At 51.6% G+C, this 18,410-nt stretch overlaps 4 non-coding genes across 4 annotated transcripts; 1 reads left to right on the top strand and 3 right to left on the bottom strand.

The window, feature by feature from the left end:
- Positions 1-6,268: 6,268 nt before the first annotated feature.
- Positions 6,269-6,340, bottom strand: TRNAG-UCC. Its single transcript has one exon. It is a non-coding gene; the product is annotated as a tRNA-Gly (tRNA).
- A 4,476-nt stretch (positions 6,341-10,816) lies between these two features.
- On the bottom strand, positions 10,817-10,890 carry TRNAT-UGU. The gene has a single exon. It is a non-coding gene; the product is annotated as a tRNA-Thr (tRNA).
- Positions 10,891-12,694: 1,804 nt separating this feature from the next.
- Positions 12,695-12,776, bottom strand: TRNAS-GCU. The gene has a single exon. It is a non-coding gene; the product is annotated as a tRNA-Ser (tRNA).
- Positions 12,777-16,229: 3,453 nt separating this feature from the next.
- TRNAS-UGA lies at positions 16,230-16,311 on the top strand. The gene has a single exon. It is a non-coding gene; the product is annotated as a tRNA-Ser (tRNA).
- Positions 16,312-18,410: the final 2,099 nt, after the last annotated feature.

Below are 18,410 nucleotides of genomic sequence, written 5' to 3'. Positions count from 1 at the left end.
ATGGAGTGCAACGTCACAGCAGGGAAAGGGTTTTACTGCAGCACCTGGGAGCAGTTGAGTTTCATGTTCAGGCTGTGGTATGAGTTCCTCCAGGTTTCTTGTAAGCAGACAGGGACCTTCGCGGGGGCTCTCGATACAGGAATGGCCCTGACACGATAAAGTGATGGGGATTGCATTTTCCTTTTTTATTTCTGTATTTCCAATGACATTTCTGTTTGTGATTTCATTTTGCTTTGTATAACTGTGTTTTCTCCTGGATTTGATATTTAACTGAAAAAAGAATAAGACCTCAGGGCGCCGGATGGAGGAGCAGGCTGGGGCTAGGACTGCTAAGAGAGTGAGAGTAGCAGGTTTTCTGTATTGTTTCCTGCCTTCATTTTCATGACTAGTTTCTCTTCTTCATGAAATTTGCTTCATTTATGTGTAAGCCTGGCTAGCTCAGCTGGCAGAGCATCAGACTTTTAATCTGAGAGTCCAGGGTTCAAGTTCCTGGTCAGGTAAAAAGGGAACAGTTCCCCACAGAAGGAAAGAAGGCATCTCTCCAAGTTGTTATTTGACATCACCTTTTCCCCCAGGACTTGTTCTTTCCTAGGAAGGGCCATGTACTGCCTGGGACTGAAGGGGCAACTTCCTCACATGCCCACTGGCCTCTCAGTCTGGTTTAAGAAAGGCCTCTGGGAGCTGCAGCAAACTGCTGCAGGCCAACTTGGTGAGTAAAGGCAGGGCTGCCCCCACAGGGTCATCCACACCAGAGCTCAGCAGAGGTCTGGGGGTTCCCTATTGGTCCCATGGTGTAAGGGCAGCACTCGGGACTTTGAATCCTGCAATCTGAGCTGAAGTCTCGGTGGGATCTGAGGACAATTCCTGTGCCACAAACCCTGCTGGGTCTTCCAAGGCTCTGTCTTGCTTTCTCAAAGGCCATGAAAGCCTGTCTTTTACCCGCTAGCTGTTGTGACTTGAGCACAAGAGGGGACGTTTGATCCAGAAGCCTGGCCGTGCCTGGAGTCCTGTAGGTAGGGATGCGAGCTCCATTTCCTCTGAGTCCTGAAGCTGGGCTGCAGGCTGGCCTAGGAGGCAGCCCTATTGGTTGACCTACTGGCCCAAAGTCACTTGGGCGGTGTTGTCTTTCCCCAGGGATGCTGAAGGGCCTAAGGGAGGGAGGCTCAATACTTCCCCCTTCAGTCAGGGCGGAAGGGGAGGGCAGCAAGAGTTTGCAGGTTGATGGCTGGGCCTTCTAGCGTTCGGTTGGGGACGAGGTGGGGAACGCGAACTGGGAGAAATGGTTGCTGGCCTGTGAGGAATGGCTCAGCCGGTGGCGTAAGGGGACCTTGTCATTAACCTCAGCCATGTGTTTCCCCCTGCTCCACGAATGCTGCTGAGACCGAACACGATGACCTTCCACTTCTTGTGGGGCCATAGGACGTCCCTACCTAGTCAGGAGAAGTGCGGCTTTTCTGCTGTATTAGAAATGGTGGTTGGGCCTGGTGGGCTTTGAAGCCTTGTACGGCTCTACTTTTTTGTTTTTCAATTTTCAGTGGGTGGCTGAGCTGGAGGGCAGGTCAGGCCCGAGGAGAATGACGGGACAACCATAAAGAACCCAACTGACTCTTCCGATATGGCCGTATTTTTTTTACCCCACTGGGTGCAGCACCAGGTATGGGATGGCCAATAGTGGCGGAAGGGGGAGGAGATTAGGAAGGCCCCCGCCCCCCCCCCGTGTTCTTCTATTCCCACCTTACATCCTACAGGATTTTCAGTGGGTGGCTAGGTGGAAGATGCTTCCAGGATGGCTTCATCCGCAACAGTGGCCACCCTCACAGCAGCGGCAGCCACAGCAGCGAGCCCCCCCCCTTCGGCTCAGTCTGAACAGAGGTCAATGTACCACTGGGTGAGACAGGCCAATTTTAGGGAGCTTCCTCTGAAAGTGAACAACTGTCTCCAGAACTTACTGACAGGATCTTTAAAGTATTTGCAAATGTGCATGGCCGGCATGTGCAGAGCAAAGGCGGCCCGGGGCACTGTGTCAGGCTCTGGCACCGCTCGAGACAATGGACCATCTTCAGCCACCAGGCGACCCAGGATCTAAGGCAGGAATGGGGTGAGGAAGCAAGTCAAGCTGAGCAAGGCAGGCAAAAATTCATCTCGCCTTCGTGGGCGCTTGCAATGATACCCTTTTTGTGTGCCAGGACTGACAAAAACATCCCAGACAGAGAAGCAGCAGGCCAAAAAAGCAGCAGGGGTATTCTATCTGCTATCCAAGATCCATAAACGTAGAAATCCTGGATGCCCCATCATCTCAGGCAATGGCACTCTGACAGCAGGATTGTCTGGCTGTGTAGACTCCCTCCTCAGGCCCTACACTCCCAGCAATCTTCGAGACACCACTGACTTCCCGAGAAAACTACAATCCATTGGTGATCTTCCAGAAAACACCATCCTGGCCACTATGGATGTGGAAGGCCTCTACACCAACGTTCCACACAAAGATGGACTACAAGCCGTCAGGAACAGTATCCCTGATAATGTCACGGCAAACCTGGTGGCTGAACTTTGTGACTTTGTCCTCACCCACAACTATTCCAGATTTGGGGACAATGTATACCTTCAAGTCAGCGGCACTGCTATGGGTACCCGCATGGCCCCACAGTATGCCCACATTTTTATGGCTGACTTAGAACAACGCTTCCTCAGCTTTCATCCTCTAATACCCCTACTCTACTTGCGCTACACTGATGACATCTTCATCATCTGGACCCATGAAAAAGAAAACCTTTGAGGAATTCCACCATGATTTCAACAATTTCCATCCCACCATCAACCTCAGCCTGGACCAGTCCACACAAGAGATCCACTTCCTGGACACTACTGTGCTAATAAGCGATGGTCACATAAACACCACCCTATACCAGAAACATATTGACTGCTATGCTTACCTACATGCCTCCAGCTTTCATCCAGACCACACCACACAATCCATTGTCTACAGCCAAGCTCTAAAATACAACTACATATGCTCCAACCCCTCAGAAAGAGACAAACACCTACAAGATCTCTATCGAGCATTCTTACAAGTACATTACCCACCTGCTGAAATGAAGAAACAGATTGACAGAGCCAGAAGAGTACCCAGAAGTCACCTACTACAGGACAGGCCCAACAAAGAAAGTAACAGAACCCCACTAGCCGTCACCTTCAGCCCCCCAACAAAAACCTCTCCAGCGCATCTACAACCTATCCTGAAGGACAATGCCTCACTCTCACAGATCTTGGGACACAGGCCTGTCCTTGCTTACAGACAGCCCCCCAACCTGAAGCAAATACTTACCAGCAAGCAAACAGCAGAAACACTAACCCAGGAACCTATCCTTGCAACAAAGCCAACTCTGTCCACATATCTATTCAGGGACATCATCATAGGACCTAATCACATCAGCCACACTATCAGAGGCTCGTTCACCTGCACATCTACCAAAGTGATATATGTTATTATGTGCCAGCAATGCCCCTCCACCATGTATATTGGCCAAACCAGACAGTCTCTACGTAAAACAATAAATGGACACAAATCACATGTCAAGAATTATAACATTCAAAAACCAGTCGGAGAACACTTCAATCTCCTGGTCACGCATTTACAGACCTAAAAGTTGCAATATTACAGCAAATAACCTTCAAAATCAGACTCTCATGAGAGACTGCTGAAGTGGAATTAATTTGCAAAGTGGACACCATTAAATTAGGCTTGAATAAAGACTGGGAGTGGATGGGTCATTACACAAAGTCAAACTATTTCCTCTTGTTTATTTGTCCCCCTACTGTTACTCACATCTTCTTGTCAACTGTTGGAAATGTGCCATCCTGATTATCACTACAAAAGGTTTTTTTCTCCTGCTGATAATAGCTCACCTTAACTGCTCACTCTCGTTATAGTGTGTATGGCAACACCCATTTTTTTTCATGTTCTCTGTATATATATATATCTTCCTGCTGTATTTCCACTGCATGCATCCGATGAAGTGGGTTTTAGCCCAGCAAAGCTTATGCTCAAATAAATTTGTTAGTCTCTAAGGTGCCACAAGTACTCCTCTTTCTTTTTGCAGATAAATGAATGGAGGTTAAGTCCATGAATGGCTATTAGCCAGGATGGGTAAGGAATGGTGTCCCTAACCTCTGTTTGTTAGAGGGTGGAGATGGATGGTAGGAGAGAAATCACTTGATCATTACCTGTTCAGTCCCTCTGGGGCACCTGGCATTGGCCACTGTTGGCAGATAGGATGCGGGGTTGGATGGACCTTTGGTCTGACCCAGTATGGCCATTCTTATGTACTTATGAAGGGAGGGGCAAAGGCTTTTGACAGAGTTTCTGCAGTGTAGTGGTTATCACGTTTACCTAACATGCAAAAGGTCCCTGGTTCAAAACCAGGCAGAAACACAATGGCTTAATTTTCCAAGCTCCTACTGGCCTGTCCCTGCTGTTGTAGGAGCAGCAGTGATTTCTATGCTCAGAAGGTCTGTTGTACTTCCCCTGCTCCCACTTTTGTCTCCTCTCCCTCTCTGAAGGCCTGTGAAGTGGCTTTTCCCCTCCCGCTCCCTCCTGGAATGCTCGTGGGATGAAGGGGCTGGTTGAAGAGCAGAAGAGCTCCCAGGTAGACAAGGTGTCTGGGACGCTAATTAGGCAGCACTCACACACCCAGAGCATGGACACTGCCCAAGGTGGAGTGTGACCAACCAGATGCAGCCAAGTCATCTCTAGTCGCAGGCCATGAGGTGCAGGCCCTTAAAAGGGGGAGGGGCCCTGTGCTCAGGAGAGCACTCACAAGCTTGTACCTCCAGTGAATGCCCTTTGCCCGGACTGCCTTACCTTGCAGAATCCTGACATCTCCAGTGCTGTGCCTGTCCTGGGAGCGTGAGTATGCAAGTGTGAGTGTGTCACCCCCGCTGCCCCCCGCTTCTTCTTTTGAGCTTAGCTGTCAGTATAATAAACGTGCTGCTTTCTGCCAAACTCTGGTGGGTCATTAGCTTACTAGCTGGCCCAATTTTGGGTAACACCTGTGATAAACTCAACCCCTGCCTGGCAGAGGGTGGTGAAATGAGCTGGGAAAAAGCCTTGGCATCAGCAGGGGAAAGCTAGAGGATCTTGGCCAGGCACATTTTGAAGCCTTGTGGTTTGGTCTCCTCTGCCCTGGGAGGTTGGCCTATGGCGTCCGGCTCTTCCTGCTGCCTCCTCTGTGTGACTTGCCAAAGGAGGAAGTGAGGCAGCAATGGGGCAAAAGAGGAAAGTCGAGCTGAGGAAGGCAGGGCAGAAGCTCAGCGCCTCAGTGCGGCTAAGTGGGGTTAGTAGAGCACCACCAGTCGTTCTGCAAAGCCTGGGGAGGTGCGGTTGGCTGCTGGGAGGCAGAATCCTGTGCCTGCCTCTTGGCTTCCCAGGGGTGGCTACTTGCAGCCCAGGAGAAGGACGATGGTTCTGGGTGAAAGGAAGAGAAGCAAAGCTCTGGCAGGAAATTTGGGTGCGGGGTGCTGGCTCTGCACTGGGGGAGGGGGTTGGGGTGCAGGAGGGGTGGCGCTTACCCCGGGCACTGCAGCTCCCAAAGTGACTGGTACACACAACCCTGCGGCAGCAGCTCGTGGGTGGGTGGGGCCAGGGGGTCTCTGTGTGCCGCTGCCTGCAGGCGCCGCCCCCAGAGCTCCCATTGGCTGCAGTTCCTGGCCAATGGGGGCTGCGGAGTTGGTACTCGGGGCAGAGGCAGTGAATGGAGACACTCCCCCGCCCCAGGGGATGCTGGGACATGCCGGCCATTTCTGGGAGTGGCACGGAGGGACGGAGGCAGAGTGGGCAGGGAGCCACCTCAGTGCTGCTGGCACATCTCTGCACACTGATGGGGGGAGGGGAGCAGAGGGCCTCCATGTGCTGCCTGGGGTAGGGGCAGTGCACAGAGCTGCCTCCCCTCCCGGGTCTATTACAGGAGTGGGTGGGTGGTGTCTTTTGGCCTGCAAGGTGCAGCAGGTCGGACTAGATGATCACATTGTTCCCTTCTGACCTTAAAGGCTTTGAGTCTAAAAGGGAGAGGGAAGTAAAGATATTTTTTTTTAAATAAACCAAACATTGTAATACCAGATAACTCCAACAGCTCATTGTACAGTCCCACCCCTTTCTTCCTCCACTGTGTGTTGAATGACCTGCAGGACATTGATTCTCTCATTTCATTGATAAACTGATACAACGTGACTGAAATAAAACCAATTCCCAGTAGAGAAAATGTCACTTCCCTGCATTGGCTGGGAATCGAACCCAGGTCAACTGCTTGGAAGGCAGCTATGCTCACCACTATACCACCAATGCATCTGGCAAAAGTGCCACTTATGCTTGCCCAATGAGGCTAGAGCAGCATTGAGGCACTTTTCTGCCTGTTAAAATGTACTGGATTCTCATCACTAAAAAAACACCTCCATCTTCACTTGGGTTTGAACCATCAGCCTTTCAATTAGCCAGCAAAGCCTTTCAATTAGCCAGCAAAGTTGTTAATCACAGGGTATGTCTACACTATGGGATTATTCCAATTTTACAGAAATTGTTTTTTGGAAACAGATTGTATAAAGTCGAGTGCACGCGGCCACACTAAGCACATTAATTAAGTGGTGTGCGTCCATGTACGAGGCTAGTGTCAATTTCCAGAGTGTTTCATTGTGGGTAGCTATCCCATAGCTATCCCATAGTTCCCCAGTCTCCCCCGCCCATTGGAATTCCGCGTTGAGATCCCAATGCCTGATGGGGCAAAAACAGTGTCATGGGTGATTCTGGGTAAATGTTGTCACTCAATCCTCCCTCCGTGAAAGAAACGGCAGACAATCATTTCGTGCCCTTTTCCTGGATTGCCCGGCAGACGCCATAGCACGGCAACCATGGAGCCCGTTCAGCCTTTTTCACTGTCACCGTATGTCTACTGGATGGTGCTGACAGACCAGCGGTACTGCAGCGCTACACGGCAGCATCCCTTGCCTTTTGCAAGTTAGCAAAGATAGTTACTAGCCATCCCAGCCCATCTGCTGCTTTGCAAGTTGACAAGGACAGTGACCAGTCATAATGTACTGTCTGCTGCTGTCATGGGTGCTCCTGGCCGGCCTCGGTGAGGTCGGCCGGGGACGATGGACAAAAATGGGAATGACTCCCGGTCATTCCCTTCTTTACGTTTGTCTAAAGGGAGAGTCAGTCCTGTCTAGACTATCAGACAAGCCTACTAAAGAACCAGAGAGGCAAACAGCCACTCCGGGTCAGAGCCCCAGACATCCCGCAGAAATGATGAGCTGCATGCCATTCTAGGGGTGCCCTGCAACAACCACACCCATTGCTTCCCTCCTCCCCACCCCTCCTGGGCTACTGTTGCAGTTATCCCCATTTGTGTGATGAAGTAATAAAGAATGCAGGAATTTGAAACAACACTGACTTTATTGCCTCTGCAAGTAGAGCTCAAAGGAGGAGGGGGGGCAGCCTCCAGCTGCTATGATATTCCAGGCAGGACTGAATCTCCATTAGACAAAGCTTAAAGAAGAGAATGACCTGGGAGTCATTAACATTTTTGCCAGGTGCCCTGGGCGACCTCATCGAGGTCAGCCAGGAGCACTCACGGGATGACGATGACTGATACCAGTCCTACTGTACCGTCTGCCATCTGGAAGGGAAGGGAAGGGAAGGGAAGGGGATGCTGCTGTGTAGTGCTGCAGCACAACATGTGCCAGCAGAATCCGGTAGACATACGGTGACATTGAAAAAAAGCGAGAAATTATTTTTTCCCTTTGCTTTCACGGGGGAGGGGGGGCAATGACATATACCCTGAACCACCCGTGACAATGTTTTTGACCCTTCAGGCTTTGGGAACTCAGCCAAGAATTCAAATGGTTTTTGGAGAGTGCGGGAACTGTGGGATAGCTACAGTCATCAGCCGCCCCTCCCTCCATGAGCGTCCATTTCATTCTTTGGCTTTCTGGTACGCTTGTCTCAGCTCCTTAAGTTTCAGCACTGTGTTGAGTCCCTGATGTGGCCTCTCTCCATCATAGCCTGGGAGATTTTTTTCAAATGTTTTGGCATTTCGTCTTTTGGAACAGAGTTCTGATAGAACAGATTCATCTCCCCATACAAAGATCAGCTTCAGTATCTCCCCTACAGTCAATGCTGGAGCTCTTTTTGGATTCTGGGACTGCATGGTCACCTGTGCTGATCAGCGCTCCACGCTGGGCAAACAGGAAATGAAATTCAAAAGTTCATGGGGCTTTTTCTGTTTACCTGGCCAGTGCATCCGAGTTCAGATTGCTGTCCAGAGCGGTCACAATGGTGCACTGTGGGATAGCACCCGGAGGCCAATTCCGTTGAATTGTGGCCACATTAACCCTAATCCGACATGGCAATGCCGATTTCAGCGCTACTCCCCTCGTCGGAGAGGAGTACAGATACCGGTATTAAGAGACCTTTATATCGATATAAAGGGCTTCGTTGTGTGGATGGGTGCAGGGTTAATGCGATTTAACGCTGCTAAATTCGATATAAACTTGTAGTGTTGACCAGGCCAGAGAGAGCAGCAGGTTTCCCATATTGTTTCCCGCTCTTGTTTTCTTGACTAGTTTCTCCTCTGCACCAACTTGCTGTTTTTCTTTATGAGCCTGGCTAGCTCAGTGGGCAGAGCATCAAACTTTTAATCTGAGGGTCCAGGGTTCAAGTCCCTGGTCAGGTGATAAGCTACTCCCCAAGATCTTACACTGTCTTGCTGGAGTCCTCTTTGATGTTACTTTTTCTCTTCAGGATTTTCCCTTTCCTCAGAAGGGCCTTTTTGTGTGTGGTTTGAAGGGGCAACTTCCTGACAGCCCCTCTGTCCTTGCAGCCTGGAGGAATAAAGGCCTCTGGGCATAGAGCATGTTCCTCCCCTGCGCGCGCGCACACACGCACACGCACGCACACACACACACACACACACACACACACACACACACACACACACACACACACACACACAAACAGAATATCCCTAAGGAATTAGAATCACCTGCTGCCTTCCTCTGTCCTGCTGGATCCCCAAATGAAGATGCTCTTCAGCCTAAACCCATGTCGCCTCTTTTCCCAGTGCCCCTCAGACCCAACCCTCAGTCCCTCCTATGCTCACTGCTCCTCACTCCCAACCCGAGCCTGCTCCTCTTCACCCTTCTCCTCTGTCCCAACCCACAGGCCCCTTCTCCTCATGCTGCTCCTCAATCCCAATCCACGGCTCCCTCCTTCCCTCCAGCAGCAGGTGCTTCAGACCCGCTCAGGAAGATTTTATTGCAAGGTTTTGTGTATGAGTCTGCATGTGGATTTTACAGTGTGTTGGAAATAGGTTGGGTTGCTTGCCGAAATGATCACTTGTGGTTGGTGCTGGACTCCCAGTCTCCATGTTATTGGGGGCAGGAGAAATAAAGGGTTGTTATCCTTGTTGTGTGAATCGAGGGCAGCACAACTGTGCTTGGCAGACCCCGATTGAGGGACTCACCTCAATTCAATAGCACTTGCTAGGCAGGGGACAGGGGTTCCAAAGCTGAGTGGGCTGGGGTCTGGGTCCCAATGCTAAAATTTAGGTGTCAGACCAACTTTAGGACAGGGTGGCTGTAGAGGGATGAGTGAGTCCCTAGACAAAATAGTGAGTATGGAGCCTTCTTATATTCCCCCCTTTTCCACCCAGGATGGCAGGTGAACTGTACAGAGGCACCTCTGGGCTTGCTCTGACTAAGGACAACAGCTGTGAGTGGGGTGCAGAGCGGGGATGGCTCATGTTAAAGGACTGTTGGTTGCTGGACTTACGAACCGTAGGGAGAAGGACACTGCCCAGCTTATCTGGGGGTGGGTCTTTCCCTGTGGTTTATGTTTATGTGTTGGGGCTGCTGACATGACTTCTACTAACCTTGGGCTTACATTGCAGTGTAGACATACCCTGAGAGGGCATCTAGACTGTGATAAAATCCCGCTGGCCCGGCTGGCCTGGATGATCTGATTTGGGCTCCTGGGGCTCAGGTTGTGGAGCTAAAAACTACAGCGTAGACATCTGGGCTCAGACTGGAGCCCAGGCTCGGAGACCCTCACCCCTCATGGGGTCTTGGAGGCTGGGCTGAAGCCCAAGTGTCTACGCTGAATCAACTGACCCAGGGTTTGAGAATAGTGACTTGGGTGTGTTAATGGCAGTATAGACATAATGCTGGGCTATGTCCACACTGCAATGAAACACCCAGCGCTGTCCCGTGCCAGTGCAGGCTCCCAGGCTAGGGCCATGGGGTGGTAAATTTGCAGCGTAGACCTCTCGGCTCAGGGTCAATACCGGGCTCTGGGAGCCCTCAAGGTTGGGAGGGAGTTTAGCAAGCAAACAAGGTAAAATGGCAGTGGAGTATTAGCCTGGACTCAATGGCATTTCTCCATTGGTCTGTCTGCTTAGGGGCAGAGACAATAACACGTCCTGCTGCATTCGTTATTTCAAAGGGCAGTTTAGGATTTTCATCCTCACACACGGTGCACAAAGCAGGACTCAACCCTCGGTGCAAACTAAACAAGCTGCCCACAGGTTCTGCCAGCCACAATGAGCCATTCAGTGTGAGAGCCCAGACCTGCCTCTGTCCCAGAGGAAGCAGGATCATCTGTGACAGGCTGGAACACTGACCTATCAGCTCTTAACTCCCAAATTTTCAGTAAGTCTGTTATCAGTGCCTGTGAGTATAATTTAAACAACTATACTGGGCTGGACCAAAGAGCTCTGTGTTTTGTCTTCCCACAGTAGTCAATACGAGGTTGCCCAAGAGTTAGTCAACAAGGCACCACTGGGAATTGAACCCAGGATTTCCTGTTTACAAGACAGGTGCTTTAGCCAGCTAAGCCATGGTGCCTGCCTGTGGCAACAGCACAGTGTCTGCCCACACCTGACTCCCTGCCATCCCCACTGGGGCCTGACAAGCTTTGCTTGTGTTTGGATTCTGCAAAGCAGAGGAGCAGGTGACGTTTTCCTTGCAAGGTGTGTGTGTGTGTGTGTGTGTGTGAGAGAGAGAGAGAGAGAGGGAGAGAATCTTTGGCCAGGTCTGCACTACAAGGTTACTTCAGCATCATTATATTGCTCAGATGCGTGAAAAACACACAACGCTCCCTCGGTCAGCAGCTTGTGGCTGGTGCACACACTGCAATACCACGTCTGGCGACAAAATTGCCCTGTTTTGGTGACAAAATAAAACCACCTCGACGAGAGGCCTAGTGCTTTTTGCAGCAAACTTAAAGTGACAAATGTCAGTGTAAATGCTGCTGGTCATTATATCACCATAACTGGCCTCCACCAGTATCCCTCCATGCCTGCCGTGAACTCACCTGCCCTGCATTCCTGCTACAGAGGCTGGGTACCTCCCCTTTCATAGCTCCAGAAAGTTCTGACAGCTGAGCCGCTATCTACACCGGGATTAGCTTGATAGAACTGCATTGCCAGCCTAAGTCATGTAATTACACCAACCTAATTTTGTAGTGTAGACCTGTCCAAAGAATCACACACACACCTTGGGAGCAAAACTTCATCTGCTCCTCTGCTTTATAGAATCCAAACACGAACAACACTTCTCAGGGCCCAGTGGGGATTGGCAGAGAGTCAGGTGTGGGCCATCTTTATCCCAGGAGAGATGGACTCTAAGGGTACGTCTCCATTGCAATGTAAGCCCAGGTGTGGCACGCTGTGCTCAGAGCAGCACCCTGCAAGCCCCATATTCACCACTCTCATATAATGATGAGATGGTTCGTACAAAGTCTGCCTGGTGAGGTGTCATTTCAAAAGTCTTGATCTGTTGAACATTAATATCGTGTTGGATTGTGTGTGCTCGCATTGGTTGGGAAGTTATGAAGTTTTGCTCTGTGTGCGTTACTGAGATATGTTATGAGGTTGGGAAATGCCCCCCACCAGACTTTCAGGTGCGACAAGGGAGGAGCCAGACTCGCTGCTGGCCCATTGAAGGGATCCACACTCCCAAGGACCATCCCAGGAACCGTGTACAATGCAGGCTTCTCCGAGATAGCACAGCGACAATGGACACTGATTGACTCACATCGTAGCAAAGGAGCTTCCTAGCAAGTCAGAGGAAACTATGAAAGAGGAAGAGACATCATGACCTGGCCTCTCTCCCCACAACTCAGCAGCTGGAAACGCACCTGGAGGAAAAGACTGAACTGAACTGACTCAGAAATCAGAAGAGAATAATAACAATAATACTTTCAAACCAAAGTCCCCAAACAGACTAGTATTAGTTTTTCAGCAGAAAATTTTCAGTTTGGGAATTTTGTTTTCTCAGTCAGACTTGGCCAAGGGAAGCAGGGAGAAAATGTTTGAGTTGCCTCCTTCAGAACAGCTTGGCCTAGACACTAGCTCTGGTTCACTGTTGTGGCCTTGCTCGAGTTGAGGGTATTTTAATAATTTGGGCAGGTCCCAGGGTGTTTTGGGGAGAAGATGAGGATGTTACCTCTTGAGATAAAAACTAAGAAATACAGCACTAGAGAATTTCTTTTTTAAAGAAATCTGGGATTTAGACATTTTATTTAAAGCAAGGGAGTTCTGAGTTTCTGAGAAGGTTTTTGTTTGCAAGAAGCAAGATCGTTTGAGCTGTCATTGTACCAAAGGGGGAGATGGTTGTCTACAAAGGAGGGGTGAAAACTAAATGCATCCGATGAGGATGGGATTTGAACCCATGCATGCAGAGCACAATGGATTAGCAGTCCATCACCTTAACCACTCGGCCACCTCATCTGAGCTGTTCAAAAGGGACAGAAGGAGAAATCTAAGGCCAGCAGAGCTAGGGACAATAAGGAGTTTTTAAATACTACGCAGAAGCAGGGGCTGAATGAGCTCCCCCCTCACATCTAGTGAGGAGCTGGGGGAAAGACTTCAGGAACAGAGCGTGTCTGCACAGACACACCTACTCTGCCTAGGTATGCAGCATGATGGGGCCGCTTTCCCAAAATGACCAGTTTCGGCTGGTGGTGGGTTACAAATCACTTTAGGATTCAATGGAATGAAATGTTATTATCCTTCCTGCATGAGTGAAGGGCAGCAGAACATACCTAGACCGTCCTGATGGAGGGGTGGGTGGGTGGGTGAGGAATAGCTTTTATTGGACTTCATAGAAGTGATTGAGAACATCACCCTAAACCAGTGGTCCCCAAACATTTCACTCTGTGCCCTCTTAGCCATGGCTGTGGCCCCTTGGAAGCCGCAGTCAAGAACTGAGGCTGGGAGTGGGGCTGTTGCTTGCTGGGAGAGGGTGCAGACAGGGTAAGGGGTCGAGGCTGAGCTGGGAGCCAGAGCCCCAGGCTGACGTTGGGGTTGGGGAAGAGCTGGGGCAGAGTGGGGCTGAGTGCTGCTCCTCCATGGGGCTGGCTCAGGCCCTGAGGTGCCCCATGCATGTTCCTCTGTGTCCCCTAGGAGTCATGCCCCACATTTTGGGAACCACTGAACCCTACTCGCTAAGCAGGGGCTAGTGATGCCAAAGCCCAGGTAAAGCGAGAACAACTGCGGGGCCCCCAGCACTGCAAACATGAGAACGGGCAGCAGGACAGGGCCAATGCCTGGTGGCCCACGGAGTAAAGGGCAAACGGGGCACAGGAGGGGGCAGGAGTAAGGCTTGAAGGAGGTGCAAGGCGTGGGAGTGCAGGAGCTAGCGGTAAAGGGAGTGGGGACCGTCCAGGGCAATGGGAAGTGCCAAGTACAAGCTTTGCCCAGGGCACCATTTTCCCTAATGCTGGTCTGAGCAAACAATTGGAAATGACCCTTCAGTGAGACCAGAACCATCGTGTAGAAAAACCCCTTTGTTAAGTGTTGGTGGCTGAGGGCTTAGGGAGATGGGTTAGAAAGCAACAGGCGTCTTTCTGTGGAGGTTTGATTCTTGCCTGTTAGGCAAGGCTGGTGTGTGGTGTCTCCATGGCTGTACTTTCCGTGTCTGATCTGCCACAGGAGCCAAGTCTAGACATATTCAGAGGCTCTATGCCAGCGTTTCTCAAATTTCCTTTCACTGCAACCCCTTCTGCCCCAAAAACTTACTCCATGGCCCTGGAAAGAGGGACCAGGCCCCTCCCACTGAGCAGAGGCAGGAAGACAAAGCCTGAGCCCTGCCCCAGTTAGGGGAGGTCAAAACCAGAGCTTGAAGGATTCAGCCCTGGGTGGTGGGGCTCAGAAATTTGGCTTCAGCCCCAGGCCCCAACAAGTCTAACGCCAGCCCTGGCAACCCCATTAAAACACGGTTATGACCCACTTTGGGGTCTTGCCCCACAGCTTGAGAACCACTGCTCTATGCTGAGGGGAGAGAGTTTTCCTGGGGGTGTAGTTAATCCACTTCCCAAGAGGTGGCAGCTATGTCAGTGGGAGAAGCTATATCGGTGGGTGTGCAAGCTGTGGTGTTTGCCACATTTAAGAAGTTTAATCAAACCCCATTTTTAAAACCACCTGTGGTCTGGGAATGGCAAAGGAGCTCGATGAATCAGGGTTTGTCCTTCAAAGTCCTGAAAATCACGATTCCCTACTCAGGTCATTGTCGGGGTATAGCTCAGCGGTAGAGTGCTTGACTGCAGCTCAAGTGATCCTCAAGTGGTCAGATTAGATGCTCTAATCGTCTCTTCTGGCCATAAAGGCGACTAATTTCTGAAAAGCTGAGTGTAGCACTGGGAGCAGCGTCTGATGTTTTCCTGTCTAGCCGGCTTGCTGCCTAGAACGAACGCTCCTTGAGTGGGGTGATCCACAGGGAGTAGCTCAAACCTCCAAAGTGCCTGGCCAGGGGCAGGACGTTAACCCAGCAAGGGAGGGGTGTGGCAGTGACATCACAAAGGCCTTTTGCAGGACCTCAGACTATTGGCCAAAGGTGGTGGGGAGGTGGTGACCTCACAGAGAGATGCTGACATCAGCCAGGCAGGACGGGGGTGAGGGGCCAGGGAAACCTCAGAGACCCCTGTGGCTTTGCTTCAGCAAGTCTCCTTCTCCAGGTCTCTCTTTGAGGACTGAGAGAGTATTCGGGTTCAGGCACGTGAGCGCCAGGAGGAACCTCTTTTGAGTTTTCTCCTTCCCTTTTCATGATTTTACTAGAAATCAGCCATCCCTGTTTAGAAGGTAAGAGCCTCCTTGAGGTTTGAAACCTGTTCGGTCTGATCCATCTGGTGACAGTTGAATTCTAGGCATGGAAAACACAAACTTAAGGAGGCAGAATTTTATTCCACACCTGGGATTTTGTCCCATAGAATCAGTGGGGACATTAGGGTTTGTCCTTTCTGTTTCACCTTTTCCTCCATCCATCCCTTCCTCCTTTCTCTTTGTCTCTTGCTTCTTTTGTCCTTTCACCTGTTCCCCTCCCAACACCAGGAGCGGTGTGTGTGTGTGTGTGTGTGTGTGTTGCGGGGGAGTGCTCTGCAGCTCCCACTGTGGGAGGTCCACCCAAAAATGTGGGGCTGAAATAGTGCTCGGGCAGTGATCCCCACCGGTGACCTGGGCCATCCTTTGGGCTCTCTGGTGAGAACCCTCAGCCTCCCGTCCTCAGTCTCTACCCTGATTGGCTGAGCAGGGGGTTATTGACAGGAGAGAGACTCAGGTCCTTGTTTTTCTCTTTTAAGACCAAGGAAATAAGTCAGAACCTGTTATATGTTGACAAATTTTGCTGCTTTGCTGCATTAATGGTCTCTGAGCAGTTCATGATTCTCTCTAACATTGCAGTTCTCCTCAAATACTTGCTGAATAATTACTGTGCACTGTTGTTGGTCTGGAGCTCATCTGAGAGCACTTTATTCAGGTCATTCAGTGTTTGAAATTCAAGATCTGATGGTTAGTTTGAAAATCAGGGCTCTTGGGTCCTATTCCCAACTCTGCCACTGGCTGGCTGTGTGACCTAAGACAAGTCAATTCTCCTTTCTCAGCCTTAGCTTCTCCCTCTCTCAAGTAGGGATAATGATGATCCGCTCCTACCTAGCTCAAGGTGGGTGGAGGATGGGGATCCATTGGAGAGTGTCACTAGGAGTATCAGAGGGGCCGTGTTAGTCTGGATTTGTAAAAGCAGCAAAGACTCCTGTGGCACCTGGCTAAGCAAACAGAACAAACCCCAAATCCCCCCTGTGCTTTGGGAGCCAGGTTTGCTGTGGGAATCCTGTAGTTCAGATGACTTCACGCCTGGGCATTGTGATTCTTTACCAGTTTCTCTGGCATTGGGGCAGTTTTGTGCTCACAGCTGTGATGGCCGAGTGCTTAAGGCGTTGGACTTGAAATCCAATAGAGTTCCCCTGCGCAGGTTCAAATCCTGCTCACAGCGAGGCCTGTGTTTTAGCCAGTCTCTCACCCGGGCAATACCTCTGTACAACCCCCTGAGACACTCTCAATTCTCTCCCCACCCCAAGTAAATTCTGTTCTGCTCCTTTCATCGAGATGCCTGGGACACTCCCGCACACTGTGTACCTGAGGGGTCGGGCAAACTCTCAGCACCTGAAGCCTCTGCCACTCACCTAGTGCCCCATAGATCAGCCATAGCCCTGGTTCTGCTCCTCTCTCTAGCATGTGAGTCAGCGACTCCATGGGAGCTACGGGGCTGCAGAACCAACAGAGAGAAAAAAAGGTGCTCAGCACCCACTGGCAGCCAGCTCCCCCCCACCCACTACAGGCCTTGCTGACAAGCTCCTCACACTTGCCAGTGATCAGCTGTTCAGTGGGGTGCAGGAGGCGCTGGGGGGGGAGGAGCAGGGAGAGTGGGAGAGGGAGAGGAATGGGGCAGGAAGGTGCAGGGCGGGAAGAGATGGGACAGGGGTGGGGGCTTGGGGAAGGGGTGGAGTGGGGGCCTGGGCCTGGGGAGGAAAGGGGGGATTTGTCCCATACCCCGGATCCCTCTAGGGCCGGCCCTGAAGGGAAGCACCGACTATCACAGTGACAATAAAACTGACCAGTCTTGTGGGGGCTGAGGAGATCCGCACTCACCAGGTCTCTTGTCTCCCCAAGGTGAGCCAGACACTGCTCTCTCCTGGCTCTCACTCTAGCAGCTGGACGCCAGGCCATTTCCCCTCAGGAAGTGCATCGAGTGCCCCTGTGGTGCTGGGGGGCTGGCACTGCTGCTGCCTGTGGGGCTGGCAGGGGGGCTGATGTCTGCACAGACTCTCAGCTGCCAGGCCGGAGGGGGCACTTGGGACCTTACCAGACCGGCTCAGTGAAGACGGGGGGTTGACAGAGCAATACAGACGCTCTCCAGAGCACGGAGCAGCAGCCGCCCATGCAGCCAGGCAATGAGCAATTCCCACAGCCTGGAGCCGAGGGCGGCAGCTGCTGTTCCAGCTCCTCGGGACAGGCCCTGTCAGCCAACAGCCACTTCTTACTCCCCACAGCTAAGGGCGCCGGGTTCCTCCGGTGGGGGTGTGGAGCAGCCGTTCGTTTTCCTGTCCGCACTCCTCTGTGGTGTGAAAATCGGGGAGGGGAGGCAGAAGCCCCACTTCCCTCCAGAAATGACGCCAGTGGGGGAAGCCAGGACAACAGGGTGGGGCGGCAAGTGGTGGCCAGACTCTCACTGCCAGGGTCTAGTCTAGCTCAGGGTCCAGCTCAACTTCCTCCCCGCGCCACTGGCCCCCAGTCCCCTTCCACCACCAGGTCAACCCGGCCACTAGGGCAGGAACGGGGTGAGGCAGCAAGTCAAGCTGAGCAAGGCAGGCAAAAGCAGGTCTTGTCTTCATGGGCCGCTCGCAATGACGTCCTGTTTGTGTGCAACTGCTGCAAAAACATCCCGGGCAGAGCAGCAACAGGCCAAAATACTGCTCCATGGCTGCCAAAGTAGCGTAGTTGGGAGAGCGTTAGACTGAAAATCTAAAGGTTCCTGGTTCAATCCCAGGCTTTGACAGGTTCTTTTATTCTCTTTGTACAGGGGGGCAGCTTGTTCTCTGGCAGCCCAGTGGTAATTGCACCCAAGGTGAGCAGAGCTGCTGTGGGGCAAAGCAATTTTGGGGGCCCCTTCCATTAAAAAAAGTTGCAACATTGTATTCTCATGGGGCCCCTGTGGGTCTGGAACAAACTTCCCACTTGCCTCCCCTGTGGGTGGCACTGATGGTGAGTCTCTGATCTTGGGCTCTGCAGTAGGAAAACATAGAATGGGCTTCTGCCCCTACTTGGCCCACCTGACTTTTAACAAGGCGAGATGGGATCTGTCTTTCCCAACATGGCAGGAAGACAGCAAGGCAGGGTGACCCTCAGGAATGGTGCCAGAGGGCTGCTGGGCAGTGACAGGCAGGGATTGGGGATGGAAGCTCCTCTGTGCAGCTGAGCAAGGGCAGTACCAGGGAAGGGGCATCTGTAAAAGTGGCCGTGTGGAAGGTGGAAGGGATTTGGGGGCCCAGGAGGAGGCGCTTGATGTTCAGTGCCTTGGAGCAGCTGGACTTG

Source organism: Mauremys reevesii, linkage group 17, assembly GCF_016161935.1.
Source record: "Mauremys reevesii isolate NIE-2019 linkage group 17, ASM1616193v1, whole genome shotgun sequence".
Taxonomy (NCBI): Eukaryota; Metazoa; Chordata; order Testudines; family Geoemydidae; genus Mauremys; species Mauremys reevesii.
The sequence above is the reverse complement of the archived record's forward strand: the minus strand, read 5'-3'. Positions and strand labels throughout refer to the sequence as shown.